Consider the following 13,540-nt stretch of genomic DNA (forward strand, 5'->3'; position numbering starts at 1 on the left):
AAATTTTACACTTTACCAAACTTATTTAAATTAGTTTACTGTTAGAGTCAACAAACAAGAGTGAGTGACATGATATTACATGAAGCCTTGAATGCCAATGACTCACGGTCATTATGACATTGTGAAGATACAAACATATTTACAACAACAAAAAAGCATTGCAACAGCACTCTATAGACAAATGGATATTTTCCTAGAGGCTGAACATAAGTAGAATACGGTCATCAAACATATTCTCCTTTTAAAGGGGGATAGTTAGCTAATGTATGCAGGTATGTTCATTATACTTCCATCCTTTAATAAGTACTTTAAAAATTACCTGTTGATTAGCATGGTATGTACAGCTGCATCTAAATATACAGAATCAAGCCACTTGTTCCAAAGGATAGGGTTTCTATACCCTTCAAATCCAGTAAATCAGTATGCAAAATTTAAATTCACAGAGGGAGTAATGCGACATTCACACCATTGTCTAAGTTTTATAAATGACTCGGGGTGCAGCATCAGTTCCCTCTCAACACACAGCCACGCATAGAAATCAGTCATCTGATCGCCCCACTCACGCGCCGAAACGTCTGATCGAATATCTCTTATTGAGTGCCTTCTCTGTTCTGCAGTTAAACCATCACTTCCAGTTTATTTTGCCCTAAGTAGAGGCATCTCAGCCCTCGTACATCTCACTGCACCAACCTCCTGCTTCGTTAAATTACAAAGAAAGAATAATAACCATTGCGCATTATGTATAAATAGATGTATACAGTGTATCATCATGCAGGAGCACGCTCTCATCACAGCGGGACATGGAAGCACGGAAGGAGGAACAAAAATGCAGACAAGTAATGAAAGACAAACACAGAAGATGGAAGGAAGAATAGGGTAAGGAACGGTAAGGACTGAAAGTTAGGATCTGTAGAGGGAGATGAGCAGGCGGACTAGTCAATAGAAAGAAGTCAAGAAAAGTTAGTCAAGAAAAGTTAATCAAGAAAAGTTAGAGAAAAGGTTAGAGTAAAGGGTTAATGATAGACTAGCACTAAGTAGACTGTTGTTAGAAGTAATGCTCGTGGAGGAGATGAATTTTCAGTGACCGTTTAAAGAATTAGATGGTGGGTGCGTGGCGGAAGGGGAGAGAGTTACACTATTTTGCTGTACAGTAGCGATATATGATCATATGTTGTTGTTGTGACAGGTATGGTCATCAGACAAAGAGCGAAGTTGTCTGGGTGTGATGAAGGGAAGGAAGAAGTCTAGAGAAATAGTTATAGCAGGAGTCAGCAAAGAAATTAAAACACAACACGGACAGTTTGTACTGGATGCCAGAACGGATGGGAAGCCAGTGTAAAAAAAATGTAGGAGAGTGTGGTGTGGTCCCGTGTCCTGCTCTAAGCACCAGACGTGCAGCACAGTTCTGAACTTTCTGGAGTTTGTGAAGAAGGTATTCATGGCAGCCAGCAAGTAAGGAGTTACAGTAATCAAGTTAAGTTAAAACAAAAAAACAACAAACAGATAAGAGTGTGGGCAGCGGGTGTGGAGAGACCGAAAGCCTGCGCCGCTGTAATATTTTATTATTCTCAAGTTATATACATACAAAATATATGTGTGTGATTTTACTAATAGCCAAATATTTCTAATCTCAGCAAGGATTAAATAACAGCATTTGACGCCTTAGCGGCTTAGCCCTTTAACAACCTTTGATTTGCTTCTACAAACTAAGCAAGTATTTGTAATTTATGACAGTGACCGGCCGTAGTTTGCCTCGCTCACTAAAAGCGCTAAAAACCGTCCGTTCTCTTTTTTTGTGATTTAACGATGAATCACATTTCACTGTCAGTGAGACAATGGAACTTTACATTCACTTAAGCTTTAATGTTGAGAACTTGCTGAACCCCGGGGAAGGCAGAGATGTGCTGGCAGGTATAGCAGCCTCTACAGAGGACATCACTCACTTTGTCTGATGAAGAATTACTCCTTTGTCGTTGTCGACCTCTGAAGCATTAGCCGTACGGGGTGGGGAAGATGGACGATGAATACATCATCCCTAGATGAGGCTTTTACCAGAAGGAGGTTTTAGGTTAGTTTCAGAATACGATGCTTTTTACCTGGAGAAGGTTTGAGATTGAACAGAACATGACAGAACTTTATTGAATAGGCCATCGGCCCGGTTCAAGGGGAGCATAAAAATATCAGTGATACCCAAACTGTATAGGATTATCAGCATTTTTACAATTGTAGTAGATGTAACAAGTTACGTGTGTAAACTACAAAAACACGAGTACTGAGAGAACACATAAATATGTTATTTTAGGGACCTATCTCTCCGATCTCATGCTTTGTAGACAACTGCGACTAGGGGGTTAGAAAAATTAATTCTAGTGTCGGACATTATAAGTTGGAATCTGAATAGAGAATGTCTTTTATGATATTTTGGGGTGATGTAGCTTTTTCTTAAATCAGCTTACATAGGAAAGACAAATAGAAAGTGTATTTCAGTTTCTTCATCCTGACAGAACGGGCATTTGCAGTTCTGAGCTTTGATGGCTCTGTACATGTTTCCATGCATGCCAGTCTTCTGGAGTCCTTGCCACAGTTTTGTCCTCGTTACACAGTCACAAGCTTTATAAAACTCAATGTAAACTACATAAAGTTTTTTTGTGCCTGACCAATCGCTTCTGTATCTGTGCCATTAGAATAAATATGTGGTCTACTGGGCTATGTTTTGGAAAGATTTTTAATTCCTTTGCTGTTTCAAGCAAGTCAAGCATAGATAACGCTAAAACTACACATATTGCTGCTGTTGTTGTTGCTGATGTGGATGATGATAATGATGATGAATGGAAGAAGTAGCGCGGGCAGCACAGTCTCTGAAGAATAGTAAAGCAGCAGGGCTAAACGGGTTGATATGGGAACTTTTTAAACATTCCTTAAAAACTATCTCCCCTTTTTGGGTCTCCTTTTTTAATCACCTATTTCATCATGGAAAATTTCCTGATGCATGGACTGAAGCCATTATTCAGCCCTTGTTGAAGAAGGGTGATGTCAATCAACCGGATAATTACCGTGATATTCCTCTTCTAAACACCTGCAGTAAACTGCAGTTCCATTCTCAACAAGTGCATTCATGACTGCATTGAGGAAAACAATACTGTAGGTGATGAACAAGGTGGTTTCAGGAAGGTTTGAGATTATGTTCAACAGATGTCCATCTTTGTAAATATATGAACGATCCCGAGCAAATGAAAACATATATGGATTTCCTGTCGAATATTCTTCCCACGGTTTTTCATTGGTAGACATATATGTCCAGCTGCCAACACCAACAGATACTGTAAGGAGACTTCAAGAAAGTCAGACAGCACGTCTGCAATGTGGGTCTGTCTGTGAATCATTGTATGGAAAACGCCCAGACATGAGTGCTAATCACGAACTATTTTTTTTTCTTTTGCGTTTTTTTCACGGCAGTTCTCCCTCAAAAGAGGAAAGTCGTGAATTTGAATCTCGCGAGAGACGAGAAAAGGATGCGAGAAAGGATATCTTTTTGCTGAAGAGGAGAAGTTAATGCAGAGCGTCTGGAGCACTAGGTGACCGGCAGTCATTATGAATGAAGCAAGATTTCAGCTTTCTTCTTGTGATCAAACTTGGGAATTGCGCGGATGCAATTTCGAATGGACGAGACAGCCAACTAATCACATTAAGGTGAGAAAACATCACCTTTCAAGAGACTGCAGACACCGACTCACATCTGTTTTCTAGACTTTCGCGAAGTGAGGTGCGGGCCAAAGCATCCTCCACAAACATTTGTGCTGCTGTTTCGGCGTGAAGTGAAGAAGCAATATTGTGTTTCTACCAATTTGTGCTTCTACTTGTGTTTATTGCTTTCTGAAGTGAATTCTTCCCCTGGGGTGGCCCGCGTTATAAACACGCTTTTACTGGCACCCCGTTCTGTTCTACAGTAAACAGCGTGTTAATGATTCAATAAAAACTAGTCCTGAATATTATTGCTGATAAAGATGTGTGGTTCTTCTGAAAATCTTTTGATTTCTTTGATTCATTAACTAATGAATGATAGTTTTATCTGCTTTTTAACAATATACATAAACAACTCATTTTATATGTATAGCTGGGAGTAGTACCCATTTATTGTAGTGTCTTTAAGGTAATTTGAACAGTAAACTGTAGTTTCTATGCTCTTCCTAAAGAGTCAGAGATGATTTAAAGAGTGAAAACATGGCTGTCTGGCTGGTGCTCATCAAAGTGTCATCAGAAACTGAGTTCGCCAACGCCAGACTCGTCTGCTGAACTTCTCTTGTAACCCAAGAGACGACGACAAGATATCGGCTGGAAAGGAGCTAATGAGCTTATTCTAGCCTCGATTAATTTCTTCTTCATGGAGTTCTTATTGCCTTTGGTAATACCTTACATGCACTCTAAGCGAGTGTGTGGGAAATTGGATATTACAGTAATCCTCGGGGTTAGAAACAGAGAGGCAGACGACGGACGGTCTGAACTCAAACACCAGCGAGTACACAACGACAGAGGAAATGTTTACCGTTTATAAACATGAAAACACATGTTTTTTATAAACATGAAAACACATGACTGTATTGTGTGAGTCTGACCTTATAAAGTACAAGTGCTGTATTGGATTTCTTGCATAATAATATGAATATTGTAAGATACTACACCGCATTTTATTGTTTAGTATTTGAAGTTCTTGTGTTGTATAGTAGTTGTACTGTCTACTGAGAATATTGTACTTCACGAGTAGCTGTAGAAGTACCGTATAGTACGAGTATTGCAAACCATTTACGAACCGACAAACATTTACGGAGTGTACAAACCAAATTTCAAAACTGATGCCGCTCTGTACATTTCTTTTCAGAAGAGTATTCATCTGAACACTTTTTATTGTAGCGGGTGGAAAGGAAGTGATGGTTGAGTTGTACTAAAATACATATCAGATCACATGCAAGTTATCCACCGCAGCAATCAGTAATCTGTGATATCACATATTGTGTGTGAGATTAGCTGTATGGAAAAAACACCCATGTTTCAGAACATGACTCGTGAAATATATATACAAAGTATGTCACAAATATCAGTTAGCAACACTGTTAGCAAAGTCTTCACCAGAATTTTTCTGGAGTGTCTCGCTGTGCAGTTATCAGTGGTTGCAGTAAAGATGACTACTTTTTGTGGTGCCAGAGGCGTTAAAGTCGTTTCCCATTCACTGAGCGATCACCGTGCTTTCTTCCTTTTGAGTTTTATAGAATATCTGTAAAGTTATCCTCAGTTTCTCTCACATCCATCACAGACCACTAGACACAGGACACTAACTAAATCGTTTCTGAAAAAGTTGTTGACGAAAAGGAAAATGATAAAAGGTAAAGGGTTGTTGTAATATCGGCTGGGAATCCTAGTAAATTTTTGACTGATCCGTGTATAGCCTTCTCTTTGGATTGAGAAGAGATGCAACTATCGGGCACTTCTTCATTCAAAAGTCACTTATCGGCCAATGACATAAGCCGTTGTATGTGAGACGTCGCCTTCCAGCCAATGACATAAGCCGTTCTATGTAGGAAGGTTTAAGAGAAAATCCTATTTGTCGAAGGGGATTGAAAGCAGTTTTAAGGTCTATCTACAAATCGTGACTGCCCGAAACGTTCGGAAATCTAAAGAAGAGGGCTGAAGACATTAACTCTTGTTGGAGCTACAATCGATCACATGGTTGTGAGTTAAGTACACACGGGTGAGCCGTCAGACTCCAAGTAATCAGACTATCCTCGAGACCTCGTGTTTGCCCCAGCAAGCTTTTTAGGATTGACTTACTTTTCCAAATGGACGCATCCAAATAGGTTATATCGGTATCGACTGCCTAGGTGTGAGAGGTTAAGCCGAGAAGAGTTGTGTGAAAATGATGACAGCAAAAAGAATATTGGAGTCGCTGACCAACTGCCGGTTTAAATGAGAAGTATTGCAACGTTGACACTTGTTTTATCTAATTCAACGCTTTATTTACTTACACAAGATAACTGTGTCTGTTACCCCTCCCCATCTTCCCCTCAGCCCTACACTTTCCCTCCGTGCCTTACATCTCTTGCTCACTCGTGGTATTTTATTAAGCGCAGGAGCAGTGGTATTTAACGTCATTTGGACTTTAAACCATTGCACACGGATTTGTCGCTTTTATTTCGAATACATTCAATATTCCCCTAGAAATCGACAAAGATGTATGGTTGTCGATGTTGTCTGAGTTAGGGAATTTTCGGTTCCTTCTTATTTCGTGGACTTAAGCAATTGGACATTTGAAGCCACAAGACAAACGGCACTGCGCATGCGTTCGGTTAAACTGTGTACTCAGTGGCTCCTTAAAGGGAGCTAACTCTCCAGTGCAACATTCTAATTACTCTCTTGGCTGACTAAGGCAAGCTATCGCATTTCGCACATCCATGGCGCTGCATTGCTAGTTTATTGACAGCGGGCCAGACGCGACTACTTTCCGATATTTTCCCATTTCCATCACAGTGTTTTTCAACCTCATCGAATTTCTACAGCCTCGTTACCTCCTGCTCTTGCTCACTTCCACCTCTCAACGCAAGACTGTCATTGAAAATTGCGAGTTTAAGAAAGAGGCAAGGGCGTGCACCGCAAAAGTCTGGTGAATATGCAAAAAGAAAAAGATTTTTCTGTTTGAGACATTTGTCACTGTCGGAGATACCTTTCTTGCAATGCTGCATTTCCTGGATCGACTAAAACAGTTTTCAAGGCTGGACATTTCATTTAAAAGACGATAATCGCTTGTCGTTTTTTGTACTTTGCTTGTTATGGCTTGTGTACATTTCTCAATGTTCGGAGTAAGATAACAATGAATGTACACAATTAACCGTTTTGTCTTTGCACGCACAAACACGCGCGTGCTGTTTTATCTTTATGTCTAGTTCGAGTTCATGGACATCAGACTGTGGATCAGTAGCTTCCTTAAAAATCCTCTTTCAACAGGCTCCTGTCGTTTAACTATAGGTACCTATGTCAGAACTGTCACACATGCAGTTAGCAGAGTGCTGTTACTCAGTACACTGTGTCTGTAGATGAAAAAGAACATTTTATTCTTTAAAGTAGCCGTTTTCTCTATTTCTCTCTCTCTTTCTGGACTTTCTATGCTTTACATGCAGTCAGCACACTAGCATGGCAGAGGTCCTTGTGCTAGTTATTCTCGAGCTTTATCTCATACCCGGGCAGTGGAGGGAACATGAGTCGTGGAATTAGTCTGCATGAGATGAAAAAAAAAAGCAAACTGGTGCACGAGTAGCCGAAGTAAACAAACTCGAGTCGTGTGACTGTGTGTGTCAGTAGATAACAAAGTAAACAGACGCGGGCGCCAGACCTTAGCAAGCAGGCCGTGCTCAGAGGTTGATAACCATCTCGGCCAGTCACGTGGTTCAAGGTCTAGTGAGTCCCTCGCCCTCGGTGTGAGAGCAACCTGTCACGAAGCGCTTGATTGAGCCTGTTGTACGACAACAGAAAAAAACCACAGACAGACAGGCAAACTGACAGGGAAAGCCATTGTAGAGGACGAACTTGAGCCGGGTGGGAAAGGATAGGGTAGAAACGGATGTTACTGTTTCGGTCGTCATTTGCAACGAAACACAGCTTGATAGGAAAGATCGTTTTCTGGAAATGGTTTTGAATGTATCATACCTGACCCTCTTTTTCGCTATATATTGTTTTATTGTCGTTGTATGTGGTACTGTTGGTGTCACTGTGGACATTTTTTTTTTACTCTATGTGGTAATATAGCTGTCGCTGTATGGCAATGCATGTAATGAAATAATTTGGCTAATTTGCCATCAGAAGACTTGAGGAAGACAAACAGACGAGTGTTCTATAAAAGAATGACAGTAAATGTCGATAAGACAACTCTAAACATGATTTAAGCGACCTATCAATGACTTTTCATACTGAACATTTGGCTTTTATCTTCTAAAGACCGCATACAAAGCCCAAACCCAATTTCTGTAATTAGCTGTTACGAAATAGTTATTTAATTAGTCTGAACATTATTGTCTTAGTACTCACTACAGTCTTCCCATATTTACCTTCTACAGAGCATTATTAAAATACTTCTAGTGTTCTCAGCGTCGATCACAGGCTATGACACATAAAGCAGACAGAAACCACAATGATGCTCCTGAAGGATAATTCCAGACCTAATAATATTTCTAGAATATTGAGTTTCGCAGACAGCAAGAGCGATGCTCAGTCACAGCTCTTCATGTTGTGGTCTCTTCTTGATACAGGAGTTGCCCAGCAACTTTCAAACACCTGTTGTGCTACACCAACTACAGCCTTCCAGAAATCCACATCTCAAGTCCTCTACAGTTGCAGATTCGTCGCGCCTTGTAATCTAATCAAGCGTGGGAATCGACGTCCCACGAAATCGCTATCTACTAGACGGCTTCATCAAAACGATTCGGTCAATCTGTGTTTTAACTACCAAGAAAACTTGTCCCTGTCACATGTACAATATTTTATTTATATTCAAAATGAGTGAAAAGATTCGACCAAGTACTTTCTGCTTTACTTCTAAGGGGTCTATTATTTTTTATTTTTTTTTTTTTATATTTTTTTTTTTTTTCCTATTTTTTATTTTTATCTTTTTTTTATTTTCTTTATTATTTTTTTTCTTTAAATTACTTTATATTTTGTTTTATTCTTTTTCTTTCTATATTATTTTGTTTTTTTTTTATTATTTGGTAAAACCAACAATTTTCTTTTTATATTATTTTTTTTTATTTTTTTTTTATTGTTATTTGTTTTATTTTTTTTTGTTATAATTTGTACACGATTCATTATTCTACATTTATTCTCGGGATTCCGTTGATCTTTGTGCTTGTCAGTTCGCTAGAGCCCTTTTTTGTATTTTTTTGAGATTGTGTTGTATTTTTTATTTGAATTTATTGTTTTAGACAAGAGTTTTTTATTTTTAGGTGGCAACAGCGTAAAGACTGTTGCGCAGCGTGAAACAGTCGGAGGAAGTGAAATGAAAAAACACTCGCTTCAGCGGCCTGACGTATGGAACCAGTAGACGTGCTCTCCTCTATAATGCCGCTGACTTTTTTTATTTAATTGTTCTATTTCCTTCTTTTCCTGCAGCATGCTAGTGACCTCAATTTTTTTAATTTTTGTGTTATTAATAAACTCCGCTGTTCTATCAGTTATGGCTGAAGCAAGGCTAAGTTCAGGTCATGTAGACACAGTGAGGCACACCTTGGAGTCCGTAGAATCCCCTCCCCGTATTGTGCTATGTTATTTTTGTTTTGATCTCGGATCTCTATCGCCTATGCCCGAGGTTTGTGTGCTCTATAAAAACCAATTCAATAAGGTTCGTTTTATTACGAAAAATCAAGATGATGGTGATATAAGCATCCAGTCCCACTTCCTTGTGTAGCTCCACCTACCTGGCGAGCTTGTTTGAGCTATAATACTGTCTATCATGCGTGTCTGAGTTCTCGTTGTTCGCCGTAGGAGCACACTGTCAGCTGTTAATAATATTAATGATATCAATGGCATTGCAGCAACTCTTCACTGTCAATCAGCCGACAGTTCTAGAACCACATATCCACAAGTCCTTCTTCGAGAGATAGGTATCCACTAAAATTGCCAGAGCCGCGTGTAATTAGGTTATAGCTACATGCAGCTGGTTATGTGGGCTTTGGTTGCTTTGAATCTGGTGTCGTGAACGAGGACAACCACCGCCACACTATCGCCGTCACTGCAAGAAACGCCCAGGTGAATGTAAGACAGATCCCAAAGAGACCGGTAAGGAGACATGCGGGGAATACAGTGTTGAGACTAACTCGTGGCCTGCTCGTTAAGGTTCACCCTCACTCTATCGCTTACTCTCGCTGACACGAAACTTTGTGCTCCTTGCAACCGGTTTGCAGCTGATGTAAGAGTGGGAAAAACGTTGTGTGCTCTCGGTCCGAGGTGCGCGGCACACAAGTACGCCACGAGGAGCAGGTAGTAGTTACTATCGCAGTGGTGGAGCACAAGAGATTGAGGGTCCCTTATTAGCTAATGGCATGTTCCGACCTTTTGACATTCGTGCGCTTATTAGAAGGTGGGATTCTATTGGCTCAGGTTCAATGACGAGCTCAGGCAAATATCTCTAATAAAGACCAGATGATGATCATATTATTAAACAAGTGAGTGTCTGCCTTGATAATGGTCTCCAAATCTAATCACCTACCTCACTGAATTCAATACTACCCGGTTCTCATGTTCTGACCTCACCAATGCCCTAAAAGCGACTCACAGCTGCAGTTAATAAGAAGGTTTGCTGGAGTCATACCTATCAAGCAGAACACAGGGCCTTACAAACACGAAACTGTTTTGCTGCGACTTCAATCAAGGACTCGAGAGTTCAGATTAAACTGCGAGTCAACCTGATTCGACAACTCCTTTCATCTTGTGAAATACTGAGAAAGCGCACGCTCCGCGCAATGTTAGCAAGCTCGAGGAAAGAAAAAGAAATTGTTCTAGTCCACAGATCGCTAACAATAATCTACAAACCGTCCAACTCCGGCCAGTAAACTAGCAACAGCAAGAATGTGATTTGACCAAGTCATGTTAAGATCTCCCCTCTCCATCTCTGCAAAGAGGGATTATAATGGCCGTTTCTAAATAGAGCCATGCCCAGAACAGAATTTTTTTTCCTTCTTTTCATTTGAAAATTTGCCCTGGAGCATACATCAGAGAACTCGTTGCTGTTTTAATTAAGTTCGTTACCATTAAGAACTCAGTACACCCCATCATACGGAGGACTTATTTGGAATGTAATACAATCCATGTACCTGAAGTAATTATAAAAGTCAATGCACCAAGAAAATATTTAAAATCAATGCACCAAGAAATAATATATTACAAAGTCAAATTTCACGATAAATAGTATTAAATGTCCACACACAAGAAAAATAATATATTAAAGCCAAACGCACCAAGATAATTCTTGTTGTATTATAAGTCATCTCTGATTGTGAACATTAGATGTTTACGAAGTTTGTCAATTATTGCGATATCAATCAAAAACTTTATCACAATATAACCATTTGTGGTCACTAAAACTAACTTAATGAATCTTGCCGGTAATTAGAAGTGAGTAATGGAAGTAAGGATTTCCTTAGGAATCTCGAGTGGCATGAAATTCGATGGTCCTGAAAGGGTAAAAGATATAAGGCTGGACTAGGAAGCCAAAAATGAAGGTCAAAAACATTGAGAGCGTGAGCACACTGAGATGCAAAGCGAAATTCAACATCGAAAAGCCTCAAAGAGCTGCACCATACGATCTTCAACGAGAGCCGGAGCATGCCTGGATAACCATAAGCTGCTTTACTTTCGCACTCAGTATGTACGGAAGGATTTGCTCTATAACCAGCGCGTTCAACATCTTGGACATCATCGTGAAAACCGCTCCACGACCATCACACTTCTATTCATCTGTGGACGACGATTTCAACGCCACACTTTAAACAATATAGACTTTGTGAGCAGTTAAAAAATTTGCATGTGACCGAAATCCTTGTCAGACTGCCTTCAAAATATCTCTTCAGGTGGCAGAGTAAGAATGACTTTTACAAACGTCAGATGACTGGTCCGCTCCAGTATTGGAACGCTCTGACCATCCCCAACAGGGTCAGCTGCCGCGCAACATCTTTCTCTCTAAAACGACACAGTTTCACATCAAGAAAATAGAAATGCTGGATAGACTGCTACATGTGTATGGGGGGGGAGGATAGGGTAGAATCGCGATGTGTGTGAGTGCGCCTACTCCACCCAATTTTTGTCTCCGCCTTTTTCATATATGTCTGTCTGAGTCCTTACAAGACTCGCTAAATAATAAAGTCGTTATGACTTTTATAAACATACTATAATTTGCAACATTTTCTTTGCAATATTCTATGGTTTTTTAACTCTCGCCCCATCAACCACCACGCATAGAGGTCATCTATCTGTTAGTCTCCTCTCGCCTCCGCTGTTCCATCTCATGACTATCACCAGACAAGTTTCTCCTCAACACACTTATTCATCCCAACTTTTAAAATTAGTATTAAATATCTTTCAGCTCCCCACCACAAATGGCAGGGTGAAAGGAATGATTACATGGACCATGTGTCACGTGTTCCTTTATCTGTCGCACCCGACCCTGGACTGCTTGACCAGAATATTCATCGCATCTTTGCTCTGACCTGAAACATGGTACGCACGCGGAAGACATGAGAACTGAATGTACATCTTTGTATTGTATTTGTACACATAGCAAAGCTAACCTCACGCAGCAAGTCAAAGCGCCCACTAAACATCATTTTCAACCTTCTACCGCCTGTTCTGGCAGGTAACAGATTGAATCGCAAGCGTCAGGACGGGTACTCGGACACTGCAGTTATGCACATACGTAATCATGTCCTCGAATGATATGCGTGCTCACTCATTTGTCCACGCAGTTGTATGTGGAATGTAAGCACCAGTCACTGGAAGCCAGACGAAAAATTTGGCTAATTGACACAACCACTCACCCCAAGCTTATCAGCCACCTCAAATAGAACATCCATTGACTATTACCAAAGAATCGTTATGCAGTTCTTCCAGTTCTTCAATCCTTCCTTAACAATACAGTATTAGAAATTTGGAACACGTTTCATATCTTTTGTCTTTGCCTCAAAGCTTTCAATTGCTTTGGTGAACTTCATGATTCTTGTTCCGGTGACACATGTAAATACAAACAAACAATCCTGATACAAATCCCTCATTCAGACATTTCTTCTTGGCACGAGGTTTAAAAGTGAGCAATTAAAAGTCCCGAAATCTTTCATTTTATCTGTTTGTCTGTGTCGAGTCTTACAAACCTTCTGCAGCACGCGCAAGGCTGAGGCGATTAAATAGCACAATAACGAACAAAGTCATAAATTTCCACACGTGCACTAAAATTATTTACAGTCTCTCGAAACCTTTTGGAAACAAATCGAAACATGCACATACAATTCTTAGAAAAAAAATGAGGATTCTGCAAAAAAAATCGTTTCTACTAAACTTTGCTATTCATAGCACTGCAGGCGCTACAACAATTTATATTGTAGTATCGAATAAACATTTCTCATCGAAAATGGATGAATATTCAATGGCTGCAACATGACAACAGAAATACCTTGGCTGGCTACTGCAAATTCACATTCTAGGTTAGTTGCAAGTCGCGGATTGCAACCACACACACAACCCAAACTACTAACACACGACCCCCTAAGATGCTCCGTTCGAGACTAATGTCAGTGACATGCATGAGCAGTCACAATCTCTGTCATCTGTAGTAAATCTTGAAGATCGCTTCGGCCACTCGGCTTCCATTGATCCAATTATCAAAGTTCTTCTTCGAAATCCTCCCTCGCTATTGTCTCCAAGTAATCAAAGTAATCAAAATTGTCTCACTTGCGCTTCTCTATTATGTGGCATTAAGCTACAATGAGAATTTGTACGCTTCCTGATCTAACAATAT

The sequence above is a fragment of the Pomacea canaliculata genome, linkage group LG5 (assembly GCF_003073045.1).
Source record: "Pomacea canaliculata isolate SZHN2017 linkage group LG5, ASM307304v1, whole genome shotgun sequence".
NCBI classification, from domain to species: Eukaryota; Metazoa; Mollusca; class Gastropoda; order Architaenioglossa; family Ampullariidae; genus Pomacea; species Pomacea canaliculata.